This window comes from Mastomys coucha, unplaced genomic scaffold (assembly GCF_008632895.1).
Source record: "Mastomys coucha isolate ucsf_1 unplaced genomic scaffold, UCSF_Mcou_1 pScaffold6, whole genome shotgun sequence".
Classification (NCBI taxonomy): Eukaryota; Metazoa; Chordata; class Mammalia; order Rodentia; family Muridae; genus Mastomys; species Mastomys coucha.
The window spans coordinates 46,876,524-46,891,840 of record NW_022196912.1 but is presented as its reverse complement, the minus strand read 5'-3'; the positions used below and the strand labels follow the sequence as shown (position 1 = coordinate 46,891,840).

At 41.3% G+C, this 15,317-nt stretch overlaps 1 pseudogene; it reads right to left on the bottom strand.

Moving 5' to 3' along the window:
* Window positions 1-15,317, bottom strand: part of LOC116080997 — a 107,968-nt pseudogene that overhangs the window by 73,334 nt on the left and 19,317 nt on the right.

The following is a 15,317-nucleotide window of genomic DNA, read 5'->3' as shown; positions in this document are numbered from 1 at the left end:
AGGGTGGGTGTGTGGAAGGGCAGATGTGGGGGAGGGTGGGCATGTGGGAAGGTGGGCGTGTGGAAGGGTGGGCATGTGTCAATTAAAAGGAGGGTAGCCTTTTACCTTTACTCTATTCTCTTTGGCAATACATATTTCAAAACTTACCATTTTAACCATAGTTCAATGCCTGAAGTCATTCACTCAGTTGTGCAACAAACCTCCTTCTTCCTTGCAAAACTGAAACCTCTGTATCTGGTAACTACTAATTCTTCACGTATTCCTCTCAGCCCCGATCACTCTCATTTTCCCTTCTGTCTCCATGAGTTATGGTGCCTCTGGCTAGCTGCTTCATGTAAGTGCAATCTCATAGTTTTGGTCTTGTTTTTCTGACTCATTTCACCTCCTATAATATTCTTAAGGCTTATCCAATAGTTTGCTTATCCACTTACCTTTGGTTGGACACTTGGGTTACCTCCAGCACCTGGTTATTTCTAAGGGTCTTGCCATGAGTAACGGGTGACCTCCTTTCAAAATTCTGTTTTTAATTCTTTTTAGGTGCATATCCAGAAGTGTGGGTTTCATTTGAGGTGAAGAAACGTATGCTAAACTTAATTGTGTTGATATTCACAGAGCTTTTAATAGGACCCAGGCTATTGACTAGTAAGACCTGTCAGCAGCTGATTTGTGTCCATAAAGCCATTACACACAACACAAACATACACTCACAGAGATACATGCATGCATGCATACACACATTACACATACACACAAACATGCACACATACATACACAAGCCCACTCATAGGCTCACATGTAAATACATACACAGACACACACAGAGCCGTGTGTGTGCACACACACCTAAAACAATGCCAGTGTTCAACCTTTTCTCTAAGGGGATCATGTTAGTCAGTGAACAGGGAGAAGCCTGGCATGCTGAAGAGTGTGTGGAACCTGGCATGACTGCATCACCGTACCTAATTTTCATGAACTTTATGTTTTCTTTAAGCCTGCAAAAAGCATCTATGACAAAGACTCAGCCCGTGCTTGCTAATGCAGTTACCCAGACTCATTCGCTGGGCAAAAAGATAGAGCATAGTGCTATGACCCAGAGGAAACCACTTACTAAGATTCTAAAGGGTTCTACAGCTCTACAAGGCCCTGTGGAGCCCAAAGGTTCACTGTCCCAAAGCCAAGCATCCGCCCATTTGGTTGTAGAAAAATACTGATGCCTTACTACTCCCTATCACACCTCCCTTGGTTCCACTTCTTTCTTGAATTGATTCTTTCCGAATCAGTGTTAGAAGGGAATTGAGAAGAAAAGGGTAAAGTAATTAATAAATAAAAAGAGGGCTCTGGTTACATACCTCAGTGGTTAAGGGTACCAGTCACCATGCCTGAGGACTTGAATTTGATCCCTCAGACCCACATAGTGAAAGGGGACAGCCGACTTCCCCATGGTGTCCTCTTATGTCCACCCATGTGCACACATGTGTGCATGTGCACATGTGTAAATAAATGCAATAAAAGTAAAGAAATCAGCACTTGAAAATCACCTCAGAGCCTATCATCATGCATAAAGTAATAAAAGAAACTTGTAAATTCTAGTATTAACTGCTTAACAAGGCAGGCACCTCTCCTGGCAGTCTTCTACGTGAACATACCTTCGAAGGGTCCTTTCCCTTTGTTCCAGATAAAAATTCTGGAGAAAAATAATTCAGACATGTGCTGCATGGCCTTGAGTTAACCATGGCCAGAATGCATTTGCCATTGTCCTTGAGTTAGAAACTTAAACTGAGCAATGTTCTGCAATGTAAACTTGAAATTGAGCTTGCTCAGAAATGTGCCCCTCCCCCAAGTGTTTTCCTTTATGAAGATATATAGCTTCTCCAGATTCTATACTTTACTTTTGGAATAACTGTGGTATTCTCTGTATCTGTGATAGACACAAATCTTCCTTCATTCATTTGCCTCTGGTTACGTTTCTTTGCTCTGTAAGAACCAAGGAGGCTCCACTGTACTCTGTTACATTAACAGAAGTTATGGGTCCATGGGTTTCACAATTTGCAATGTAAGTTTTTGGTGTTTCTTTGGTTTGCTCACGTGGGGGGAAATATGAGCACCCCCTGCTGGTCGTTTGTGACAATGTCAGTAAGCCTCAGAGAAAAGCTGCCCACTGACTTCCTAGTTTGTGGAACAAGGACTCAGAGCTGACAGGCCTCTTTCGAGTTTTTAAATGAGGGACTCTGAGGACTGAGACAGCAAGCAGGACTCAACTTTAACTTGCACCCCAGTTTACTTCCCAGGACTTACACTGGTAACCAACAGGGTCAAAGCTACTTAGTTCAAAGTGGTTGTGTCTGTACTGGCCATCGTTGGCTCCTTGCACATTCTCTTTGCGCAGGTACCCACTCTTGTCAAACAAACAGGCCATTCAAATAAAAAATAAACAGAAATACTAGCTGAGGTCATAAACCAAATGGCTCTGACAGATATTTACAGAACATTTTATGCAAACACAAAAGAATATACCTTCTTTTCAGCAGAGCATAGAACTTTCTCTGAAATTGACCATGTACTGGAACACAAAGCAAGTTTCAATAGATTCAAGAAAACTGAAATAATACCTTGCATCCTTCTGACCACCATGGATTAAAGCTGGTGTCTTAGAGTTTTATTGCTGTGAATAGACACCATGACCAAGGCAAGTCTTATAAAGGACAACATTTTTTTTTTTATTTTTTTTTTATTTTTTTTTTAAAGGACAACATTTAATTGGGGCTCACTTACAGGTTCAGAGGTTCAGTCCATTATCACAAGGTGGGAGTATGGCAACATCCAGGCACACATGATATAGGAGGAGCTGAGAGTTCTACATCTTCATCTGAGGGCTGCTAGAAGAATACTGACTTCCAGGAAGTTAGCACTAGGGTACTAAAGCTCACACCCACAGTGACACACCTACTCTAATATGGCCAAACCTCCTAATAGAGCCACTCTCTGGCCTAAGCATATACAAACCATCACAGCTGGAGATCAACAATAGAAACAATAAGAAATTTACAAATTTTTGGTGATGGAATAATTCATTACTGAGTCATAAATTGAGGGATTTCAAAATCAGTGCTGAAATCAATTAAATAGAAACAAAAACAATAAAAAGCAATACAAAGAATCATTGAAACAAAATGTTAGCTCTTTGAGAAAAATCAATAAGATTGACAAGCCTTTAGTCAAATTAACTAAAATGCAGAGAGAACTAGACAGAGAGAGGATACAAAATTAACCAAGTTAGATAGGAAAGGGGGACACAACACAGACACTGAGACAGTCCAGAGAATCATAAGGACATACTTTAAAAACTGCACTCAATCAAACTGGAAAATCTAGTAGAAATGGGTAATTTTCTTTCTTTCCTGGTTTCTTTTTCTTTTCTTTTTTTGGTGTTAGCACATTATGTTTTTTAGAATTAATTAATTAATTATTTTTTACACTCCTTATTTTATTCCCCACGCTTGTCCACCCTCTGACTGTTTCACATCCCATACCTCCTCCTTACCTTCCTTGTCTCCATGTGGATGTCCCTACCCCTCACCCTACCCAACCTCTAAACTCTCTAGGGTTTCCAGTCTCTTGAGGGTTAGGTGCATTGTCTCTGAATGAACATAGACCTGGCAGTCCTCTACTGTATGTGTGTTGGGAGTGGGAGCCTCATATCAGCTGGTTTCCAGTGGGGTGGTCCAGTGTTTGAGAGATCTTGGGGATCCAGATTAATTGAGACTGCTGGTCCTCCTATAGGATCACCTTTCTCCTCAGCTTCTTCCAGCTTTCCCTAATTCAACCACAGGGGTCAGTTGCTTCTGTCCATTGGTTGGGTGCAAATATCTGCATCTGACTCTTTTAGCTGCTTGTTGGGTCTTCTGGAGAGCAGTCATAAAAGGTCCCTTTTTGTGAGCACTCCATAGCCTAAGTAATAGTGTCAGGCCTTAGAACCTCCCCTTGAGCTGGATCCCACTTTGGGCCTGTTGCTGGACCTTCTTTTCCTTAGGCTCCTCTCCATTTCCATCCCTGTAATTTTTTCAGACAGGAACAACTATGGGTCAGAGTTGTGACTGTGGGATGGCAACCCCCTCCCTCACTTGATGTCCTGTCTTCCTGCTGGAGGTGGGCTCTATAAGTTCTGTTTCCCTACTGTTGGGCATTTCATCTAAGGTCACTCCCTTTGAGTCCTGAGAGTCTCTTACCTCCAAGGTCTCTGGTGCATTCTGGAGGGTGCCCCCAACCTCCCATCTCACAAAGTTGCCTGTTTCCATTCTTTCTGCTGGCCATCAGGGTTTCAATTCTTTTCCTTCATAGAATGGGTAATTTTCTTAATACATACCATGAATCAAGTTAAATCAATTTCAGATATACAGACCTATAACTCCCAGAGAAACAGAAAAAAGTCATTAAAAGTCTCTTTCCCTCCAACTAAAAAAAAGCCCAGGGACAGATGTTTTTAGTGCAGAATTCTTTTAAATACGAGTTAATAAAAATACTCCTAAAGTTATTCCAAAAATAGAAACAAAAGGCACATTGTCTAATTTATTTTGTGAGACCACAGTTACTATGATACCTAAACAACATAAAGACTCTACCAAAAAAGTGAATTATGACTAGTTTTCCTTATGAACATAGATGCAAAAATTCTCAACAAAGTACTTACAAACCAAATCCAAGAGCTTATGAAAATATTATCTACCATGATCAAGAATATTTCACCCCAGAGATGCAGGGATGGTTCAACGTAACCATCACATAACATTTATCATAAAATTGATCAGTGTAATCCACCACATAAGCAAACTGAAAGACAAAAAAGAAACCATGATAACCTCATTCGATGCAGAAAAGGCCTTTGACAAAAATCCAACACCCCTTCATGACGAAAGTCCTGGAGAGATTAGGGCTACAGGGACACACCTCAACATAATAAAGATAGTTTACAGCAAGTCCACACCCAACATCAACCTAAATGGAGAGAAACTCAAAGCAACTGAGGAACAAGGTAAGGTTGCCTATTCTCTCCCTACCTATTCAATATAGAATCTTAAGTAGAGCAATAAAAGAGCTGAAGAAGATCAAAGGGTTACACAATGCAAGGGAGGAAAGCAAGGTATCTTTATCTTCAGATGATATGACAGTGTATGTAGGTGAACCAAGAAATTATACCAAGAAACTTACAGCTCATAAACACTTTCAGCAAAGTGGGTGGATGCAAGATTAACTCAAATGAATTAGTAGCCCTTCTATATAAAATTAACAGACTGAGAAAGAAACCCAGGAAACAATATCCTTCACAACAGCTTCAAAACACTGTAAAACAACCAAACAAATAAAGGTGTGTATGAAAAAAAACTTTAAGACACCGAAGAAAGAAAGTGAAGAAGATATCAAAAGAAAGATCTCCTATGCTCATGGACTGGTAGAATTGACATAGTAAAAATGGCCATTCTACCAAAAGAAATTTACAGATTCAATGCAATCACCACTAAAATTCCAATACAAGTCTTCACAGACCTTGAGAGGACAATTTTTAGCTTCATATGAAAACGCACACACACACACACACACACACACACACACACACACACAGGGTAGCTAAGACAACCTTGAATAGTAACAGAATTTCTAGAGGTATTAATATCCCTGACCCCAAATTATACTTCAGAACTATAACAATAAAAACAGCCTGGTATTGGTACACACACAGAAATACACATTGATTAGTGGGATAGAATAGAAAACTCATCTATGGAGACCTGATCTTTGATAGATAAGCCAGAAATACACACTGGAAAAAAAAAACCCAGCATCTTCAACAAATGGTGCTGTCAAAGTGGATGTCTGCATGTACAGAATGCAAATAAATCCATCCTTATGACCCCACACAAAACTCAACTCCAAATAGGTCAAAGACCTCAAAATAAACCAGGTATACTGAATCTGATAGAAGAGAAAGCAGAGAACAGCCTTGAACTCATTGGAACAGGAAAAGACTTTCCGGGCTGGTGAGACGGCTCAGCAGGTAAGAGCACCGACTGCTCTTCCGAAGGTCCTGAGTTCTAATCCCAGCAACCACATGGTGGCTCACAACCACTCATAATGAGATCTGACGCCTCTTCTGGTGCGTCTGAAGACAGCTACAGTGTACTTTGGGCCGGAGGGAGAAGAGGTCCTAAAGTCAATTCCCAACAACCAGATGAAGGCTCACACTATCTGTATAGCTACAGTGTGTACTCATATACATAAAATGAATAAATGAATAAAAAAGAAAAGACTTTCCAAGCAGAATACCTTCAGCACAGGCACGAAGACCAACATTAATAAGTGGGACCTCATGAAAATGAAAAGTTTCTGCAAAGCAAAGGACTCTGCCACTTGGACAAAGCAGCAGCCTACAGGATGAGAAAAGACTATTCTCCCCTTCCCAACTACACATCCAATTGAGGCTAATACCCAAAATACATAAAGAACTCAGCGGCAACAACAAAGCAGATACCTGGATATTAAGAAAACAAAGGGAACCCAGTTTAAAAATGGGGTCTAAACAGATCTAAACTAATTCTCAAAAGAGAAAACTCAAGTGGCTGGGAAACACTTAACAGATATTCAGCTTCCTTAGTCATCAGGGAAATGCAAACTACTTTGAGATTCTATCTTACACCCATTAGAATGCCTAGAATCAATAAAACAAATAACAGCTCAGGCTGCTAAGGTGTGGAGTAAGGGAAGCACTTATCTGTTGCTGGAGGGCGTGCAAGCTTGTAAGGTGCTACTGTGGAAATCAGCATGGCCGTCCTTCAGGAAGATCAGAATCTATGTATGCCATTATCTAGCTAGATCACTTTTGGGTATATATCCAAAGGTTATTTTATCCTACCATACAGACACACTTACTCAACCATATTCATGACTTCTCTATTCATAATAGCTAGAAATTAGAAAGAACCTAGATGTCCCTCAAGAAATGAATGGATATAGATAATATAATACATTTATGCCATGGAGTATTACTTAACTATTAAAAACGAAATCATGAAATTTGCAGGAAATGAATGGAGCTACCAAAAAAAAAAAAAAATCCTGAGTGAGTTAACCTGCACTCAGAAAGACAAATATGGTATGCATTTGCTTATATCTGGATGTTAGCTTTTAAGTTAATGTTAAAATTTACAGAACCACAGAAGTTAGATATAGAATAAAGGACCACTAGGGAGAAACAGATCTCCAGAGAAAGGTGAAATAGAATACATAGTTATACGGACAGGATGGGGACTGGAACTGGAAGATCAAGTAGGAAGGGGGAGGAAAGAGGGAGATGAAGGGGTGGATACCAGACAGACAGCTAAAATCAAGGGCTATTTGACTGGCAGAATAGAAACCTAATATAGTAGAAGCTTCCTAAAATATATACATATATGAAAGACGCCTAAATGAAATTGCCAAATAATGGGTGAAACAGAGCCAACCCCAAGTGGACATTTCTGATCACCAAATGAAGCTTTTAGTACTGGGAATGGATCACATCTAATTAAGTTATTGGCCAAAGGGTTCCATGGGAACCCCTAAATAACCCAGGCTGTTGCCAAGGCTATAGGTTGCTCTCCACAAACCAACAGCAAGGCCCTATTGATGAAGACAACTCTTTGAACATGGAGAAGTCAAGCTGGTGCCTACCTAGAGTCATCACCCCTTTGAACTAACGTTCATGGTTCCAGGAGGTACTTTGAATGCTACCAAATGAGAAATGTAAATGCCAACCCAGCTATAAACTCTTCGGTCTACACTGATGTCCTGCCTGGAAGATGCCCTAGGGCAATGGTGGCACAACACTTGTCAGAGTAACCAACTAGTGTCTTATTTGACTTAAGGCCCACTCTCTGAGATAGAACCCGTATCCTATACTGCTTGGATGACCAAGAACTTGAGACTAGATAGCCCAGGGACCTAGGGGAAAATCAAACGCTACTATCCTGCTAAAGGAATGTAACAATAAAATGACTCTTAATGCCATTCCTCTATACTGATAGATCCCTTGCTCAGACATCATCAGAGAGCTTCCTCCTGCAGTGGATGGGAACAAATACAGAGATAAACAGCTAGACAACATGCAGAGAGTAAGAGACCTCGGAACATTCAGTCCTAAATGAGATGTCTCCATCAAATTACCGCAGGGCTCAGAGAACCCTGTGGAAGAGGAGGTGGAAAGAGTGGAAGAGCCAGAGGGGATGGAGGACACCAAGGAAACAAGGCCTTCTAGACACAGCAGAACTAAGCAGGTATCAGCTTGCAGAGACTGAGGAGCACGCAGAGTCTGTAAGGTCTACACCTGCAGGGGCCCTAGATTCGAATGAAGCAGACAAAGCATTCCCATCTCTGACCCAAAAGCTATCTCCACCTGATAACCACATGCAAGCAAGCATTTAGTATTCTCCCAGAGAGTCTCTCTAGAGAAATAAACTGCTCTTAAGGGGAGGCCACATTCCCAGTTGTAGATGGCCAACCAAAAATAATCTCAATAGCGTCTTTGCAGGTGTCCTGTCAGAGCTTTTACATTTTTTATTTTTATTTGTATGTTTTGTTTTGTTTTTTTTACCCTATAGGTCCTTTGCAGATATATTATGACTTTTGATCTTATGTCTTTATGGGATTCCTGAGTGTGTAAACAAGTGGATCTATTTCTAGCTCTGTCTTTGTGCCTTGTCTTGGGCTTCTACTTCTGTTTGTTTTGTCCTATTCTGATTTGTTTGTTTATGTTTTTTCATATTATAATAATTATATTCTCTTAGAAGCCCATTTGTTTTCCAAAGAGAGGCAGAAAGGGAATGGATCTGGTTAGGAGGGGAGGGGGGACTGGGAGCAAGAGAGGGATGGGAAACCATAATCAGAATATATTGTATGGGAAAAAAAAGTCTATTTTCAATAAAAGGGAAAAAAGAAAGAAAACTCTAAAGGTGAAAATAAGACCAGTAGATTGGAGTGGACTGTGATGAAAGCTTGTTTTCTCCCAACAGGGACACGAGGAAGGAAGGGAGGATGTGCCCAAGCTCTGAGACACAGTAAAAAAGATGTCCATCCTTCATGCCACAGAAACAGCACATCAAAGGCGAGGCTAACGTTCTCTTTTATTTTTCTTGAAACATCTACAAGAGAGAACGAAAGGAAACAGTAGACATAGCCAAATCCTTGTTTTCTTTTAATAGAATTCTGATGATGAGGCCAAAGTGTACATGAAGAGATTCTGGAAAATAGGATATATCATCAAAAGTATCAACTTTAAAACCATGAGTAAGGGGCTGGTGAGATGGCTCAGCGGGTAAGAGCACCGACTGCTCTTCAGAAGGTCATGAGTTCAAATCCCAGCAACCACATGGTGGCTCACAACCACCCGTAATGAGTTCTGACGCCCTCTTCTGGTGCGTCTGAAGACAGCTACAGTGTACTTACATATAATAAATAAATAAATCTAAAAAAAAAAAAAAAAAAAAAAAAACCATGAGTAAGATGCTGGGCGGTGGTGGCACACGCCTTTAATCCCAGCACTTGGGAGGCAGAGGCAGGCGGACTTCTGAGTTCAAGGCCAGCCTGGTCTATGGAGTGAGTTCCAGGACAGCCAGGGCTGTACAGAGAAACTCTGTCTCGAAAAACCAAACCAAACCAAAACAAAACAACCCGCCCCCCCCAACTACAGCAGCAACAACAACAACAACAACAACAACAACAAAACCATAAGTAAGTCAAGGAAGAGGTGGCATAGTGACAACCACACCAAGAGCACTAACTGTACTAACTTCCCTCCTGGACTGAGTGGAGGGAAGACACCCTGTCAGGCAGGGTTGCCAATGTAATGGCCCCCTCTGTAGTGGGCTGTCAGGTGGGTAGGGAAAGCAGCACTTATGGCTTTGGGATGAAGGACCACAGTGTTGCTAGGCATCAGGTCACCACTAAGAACTCTTGCTGCATTTCTGAAGGGTTCTGCTTTTAGGGAATGCAGTAACATTTAAAAAAAATAAATCCATCTTCTCAGAAATCGTAAACCAAACATTTAAAGTACTCAAACGAAGTTTATTCTATAATGACTAGACAATATTAACTCGATAATGCATTGGAGGAGGGACAAAGAAAGAAATCTAGAACCCGTAAGGACTAAAGCTAGCCTGTAAGCCCCACTTGCCCAAGGACAGATAACTTCCTGGAATGCTATGAGCTATTATTGTTTGTGTAAGACAACGAGTCGCATGTTTTCACTCCTATAAACAAGGTTGGTTGCCCCCACTACACAGGATGTGCTTGTTCACATGCAGGTGGGAGGTACATAGGCAGGAAGTACATCAGGGTGTATGCTTGTCCCCACTGGACGGTAGAGGAAAGAACCATATCCTTGTGGGTTCTCCCTTTCTGAGCACCTGGCAAATATAGTTCCATGCCATTTTCTGGGAGTCCTGGGCATGGATCTGGCCAGAGTTAAGTAAAGCTTGCTTTAATGGGACAGCTGTGGTTTTGGTCTTTTTCCTCACAATTTTCAGGTTTAATAGTATTCCCAAATTGAAATTAAAAAATCATTCTTTGCAAACAAGTTTCCCCATGAGGTGCTGTACCATGTATAGAGTTTTCTTTGGCTTAATCAGGACAAAGCCCTCCAGTCTATCTACAAAACTCTGTCCATACAACACCAAGTAGTTTAGGGAGGGTGGGGTGGACTGGGTACTTTAGTCAGGCCCATCTTTGCTGTCATTAAAACAAGTGCTGGGTTGTCTGTCAGAATCTTTCAAGTTTCTATTGTTTATTATTGGATTGTGACCAGTGATACAAATCTTATGGATGAACAACATTGAGTTTTGTTTAGCTTGGAAGAAATTTAAAAGGAAATATTTTATTCCTAATCAAAACCAGTTGCTTCCAGAAAGGACAGCATAAAACTGTATTCACTTAAAAAGTAGCCAGAGGGGCAAGTTGGTTTTTATTTGGGACCTACACAGAAGATCAGTATGGACTTGTAGGGCATAGTCTGATGATGCACAAAAGTAGCCTTTTAGATGGCATGAGTGATTAATGACTCTATTTTGAAATAATCTAATGTCTCAGTCTTTGGAAGGCCCCCAAAAGTTTTAATGTCACACAATTTAATTCTAGCAAACTATGAAGCCTCCAAATCTTTGTATCAGCTTTAACTGTATTTTAATTGCAGGAGATAATGCTTATGGCTGAAATGGGTTTCTACAAATATTTAGGCTCAAATGTGGGCAGCTGAAAAGCAAGTTATGCAAGAATGCTAATCCATCCATCCAATGAGTACACACTGTCTGTGTACACGCAACAAGTATGTTGAGGTAAGTGGGCAGATGGTGGAGTCTCACGGTGGAGGCCGGTTACAATAGTCTCATTTGATTCTCATGAGAAAACTTGTTTGTAAAGAATGACTTCTTCATTTCATTTTTGGAGTATTAGATTTCTTTCTTTGTACTCCTTGATTTATTATCAAGCTCATTAAGGAATAAACTTAGTTCAACTATTTTAAACATTTAGTTTACTATTTACAAATCTCTAGATTACTAAACTATCTCTTCCAAAATATTTGTATTTCCCAGATTCTATGCAAGACAGCTGTTGTCTCCTTTTATAGGCAAATAGCTTTTAAACCATTAAGAAGAGTAATGAGTGGGAAACACAGGCATGTGTGGTTTCTGTGTGTGTGCTGTCTGTATTGGGTGTGTGTGGCCTGTGTGTGTGTGTGTGTGTGTGTGTGTGTGTGTGTGTGATGTAAGTAACTAGTTTGTGTGTGTTTGGTGTGCATATGGTATATATGTATGTGTGTATATAGTATATATGCATGTGTATGTGGTGGTGGTGGTGTGTGTGTGGTTTGTGTTGTATGTGTATGGTGTGTGTGTGGTGCATTTGGGTATGTGTATGTATATGTGTGTGTGGTTTGTGTGTGGGGTGTGTGTGTACATATATGTGTATGTATGTGTGGTTTGTGTGTGGTGTATATGGTATGTGTAGGTGGTATGTATTGTGTGTATGGTATGTGTGTGTGGTGCATCTGAGTGTGTGCGTTTGTATCTGTGTGTAGATGGGAGTTGCTATGGTTTGCTGGCTACCTTGTGTCAAGGGAATAAGCCAGGCAGTGATGGAAAAAGGCTATGACAGCCTCCTCTGGCCTCCTAGCATAAACAGATATGTGCAAATTTTGAGATACTTATTTCAGGATTCTTAGGTGAATTTTCTTAAAATATATTTTTTGGAAATCCCTTTCTTTATGCCGTATTTGAAAGGTACCTGGGGCATGCACAGCACCCACTGTGAGGCAGACAGGTAGCTGGGGTATAAACAACACCCACTGTGGGGCAGACAGGTAGCTGGGGTATAAACAACACCCACTGTGGGGCAGACAGGCACCTGGGGCATGCACAGCACCTACTGTAGTATTTATAGAATTCCTAAGGCCATCAGGATAAGTTACTTGAATTTGATAAATTGGGACATAGATGTAGGCTATCATTTTTTAAACACTAGAACAAGTGCACTTTTAAAGATTGTTATTAACAATAGACAATTTTACCTGGGCCTGGTCACAACTGCAAGACCCTCCTAGCCTGCAGAGTGACTTCAAGACTGATTTGGAAAGTTTAGCAAGACCTGTCTCAAAAGTGGGAAAAAAAAAGTTTAAGAGGATGACCCAAATGTTAGAGCATTTGCTTACTATGTGAGAAGCCCCCAAAGATTTTATAACGTTTTATTTTTAAAGCATCAAGGTAGCACCCTGTCTAATTCATCTTAACAGCAAGATTGAGTTGTCTATCATCAGTCAAATGCTTTGGCCAGTCTCACTGTTTCCCTAAGATGACTCTCATGGAAAATCTTAAGCTATCAGCTCCTCTGGGAAAGTCCAAAATTTACACCCTGTCTTGATGCAAGACACGGTGATTCTTAGGCACGTCCAAGATTATTTGGTTCCATTTGTTTGGAGAAAGAAACATTTTTAAAGAAGAAATGGTTTTGCACACCATCTCCCACAAGGTTTTTTGTTGACCCAATTTAGCATGCATGGGGAGGCAGCTCCAGCAAGGTCAGGCTAGAATTCGTTCAGCTACATGGAAAGAGCAAAGCAAGGTGAGGCCGAGGACTCACAAGGACACATGTAAGGATGTGAGACTCTCTAGAGAAGGTCTCCATAGAAAAAAATGCTTTAGAAGGGTCTGGGTCGGCCACAGTGCTGGCCCTCTGGTGGTGCAGGCAGTGCTCACACACATCCCACGGAAGCCTCTGCTTGTGACATGCACAGCCATGTCAAAGTGACTGCATGCTGAGGAAGAAGAGCAGGGAGCCAGAGTGTTTCAGTCTTGTAGTCTTGGGCACTTTTCCACCCTGGTCTCTTCCATTCATGGTTAAACCAAGAGTACCAGGCCTTAAACAGATGCTTTCTGAGGCCTAATACTGATTCTGCTCACAGTCTTTCTAGAAAATGTTCTCTGAATGTTTAGTCTGCTGCCATCATACAAACAAAGTCCTGGTCATCTGGAAGCCACAGAGGCAGTTTGTGTGCTGGGGTCAGTCAAACTACCTTTACTAAATTGTGCTTTGTAAACTTGATTTTCTTCCTTTGTTCTTTCTTTCTTCTGTCTGTCTTTCTTCCTTCCTTCTTCCTTTCTTTCTTCCCTTTCCTTCACTCCTTTTCTTTCTTCCTTCTTTCTTTCTTTCTCTCTCTCTCTCTCTCTCTCTCTCTCTCTCTCTCTCTCTCTCTCTCTCTCTTTCTTTCTTTCTTTCTTTCTTTCTTTCTTTTTCCACCTGGAATGTTCTGTAAGATGCTGGAGCTGAGCCCTGTTTAGCTTCCATATGCAGTCTGGATGGAAAAGCCACAAGGGTGATGGCAGGTCATTTTATCTCATCTGAGCCTCAGTTTGAGGACAAGAGAGACTGGAAGTCTGTTGTGGTGGGGGCTGGTGGTGGGGGCAGGGGGTGTTTGCTTTTGTGGCAATGTCTTTGCCTCTATGCTGGCTGCCTCATTTTTTCTCTCTGTAAATAGGCTGTGCTGGCTCTGCCTTGAATACCGTGACTTGGTTTTGGCTTCTTCTTCTTCTTCTTCTTCTTCTTCTTCTTCTTCTTCTTCTTCTTCTTCTTCTTCTTCTTCTTCTTCTTCTTCTTCTTCTTCTTCTTCTTCTTCTTCTTCTTCTCCTTCTCCTTCTCCTTCTCCTTCTCCTTCTCCTTCTCCTCCTCCTCCTCTTTCTCTTCCTCCTCCTCCTCCTCCTTCTTCTTCTTCTTTTTCTTCTTCTTCTTCTTCTCCTCCTCCTCTTCCTCCTTCTCTTCCTCCTCCTCTTCCTCCTCCTCCTCCTTCTTTCTTCCTTTCGCTCCTCTTCCTTCTCTTTTTTAAGCAGCACTTTTCTAGGGGCCTTTCATTACCTCAGGTCCTTTCTTTTCTAAATCTGGAAAAATAAGTGGAATAACAAGGTGGCTTGGAAGTTCATCAAAATTCAGAGGCAGCAGCATGTTACTAAAAACAATACTTAGTTAACTTACATATTTTATTTAAAGTAAAACAGTCCTGCAACTCAGCTCTGGACCTCCTTTCTTCCACTGGTTCAAGGTCAAGGTCACGGACTGGCTGATTATGTAGCTGGGGAATATCCCTGCACCAAACCCAGTATATACTAAAGCCACCGTCCACCAAATGCTTGGACTCGGATTGTCTCCGGTTATTTTGTCACTGTCACACTCTGCCCCACTCTGAAGCTTAGCCACACAATATGCACATAAGTAGTTAATTTGGGATGTGACAGTTGGAGAAGCTGTTGATTCTCCCACGGGAGATAACTGGAACAATTAGAACATCACATCTGCAGCTGGGAGGCACCGCTTCCTGCCCTTGGCTGCCTGTGGCCTCACTAAGCGGCCTTCAGGAATCTTGGAAGAAGTCCTTGCATCAACCCCTTGGAGCCTCTGTACTGTGCTGACAGACAGTGGCCATGAACCTGAATTGTGCAGCAAACAGTATTAACCTCTAAGAGGATGAAGAGGCTCTTCAGATGGAAACTGACAGTAGTTTAGTTTGCTGTGCATTGGTGATAATTCTGACCTGTGCTATTTCCATGACTTTAATTTCAGAAGTTGAGTGAATCCTTATAGAATTCTAGTTTGGGGCAACAAATTGCAGCTGATGAGGCATAGGATGGGGTCGGGGCACATGGAATTCGGCATAACTGAGGGCGTTCTCACGCTCACATAAGTTCCCCGAAATAACTACTGTGAGACTTCTTATATATGAATAAATATATAAGAAATCAATAGTTTTGATT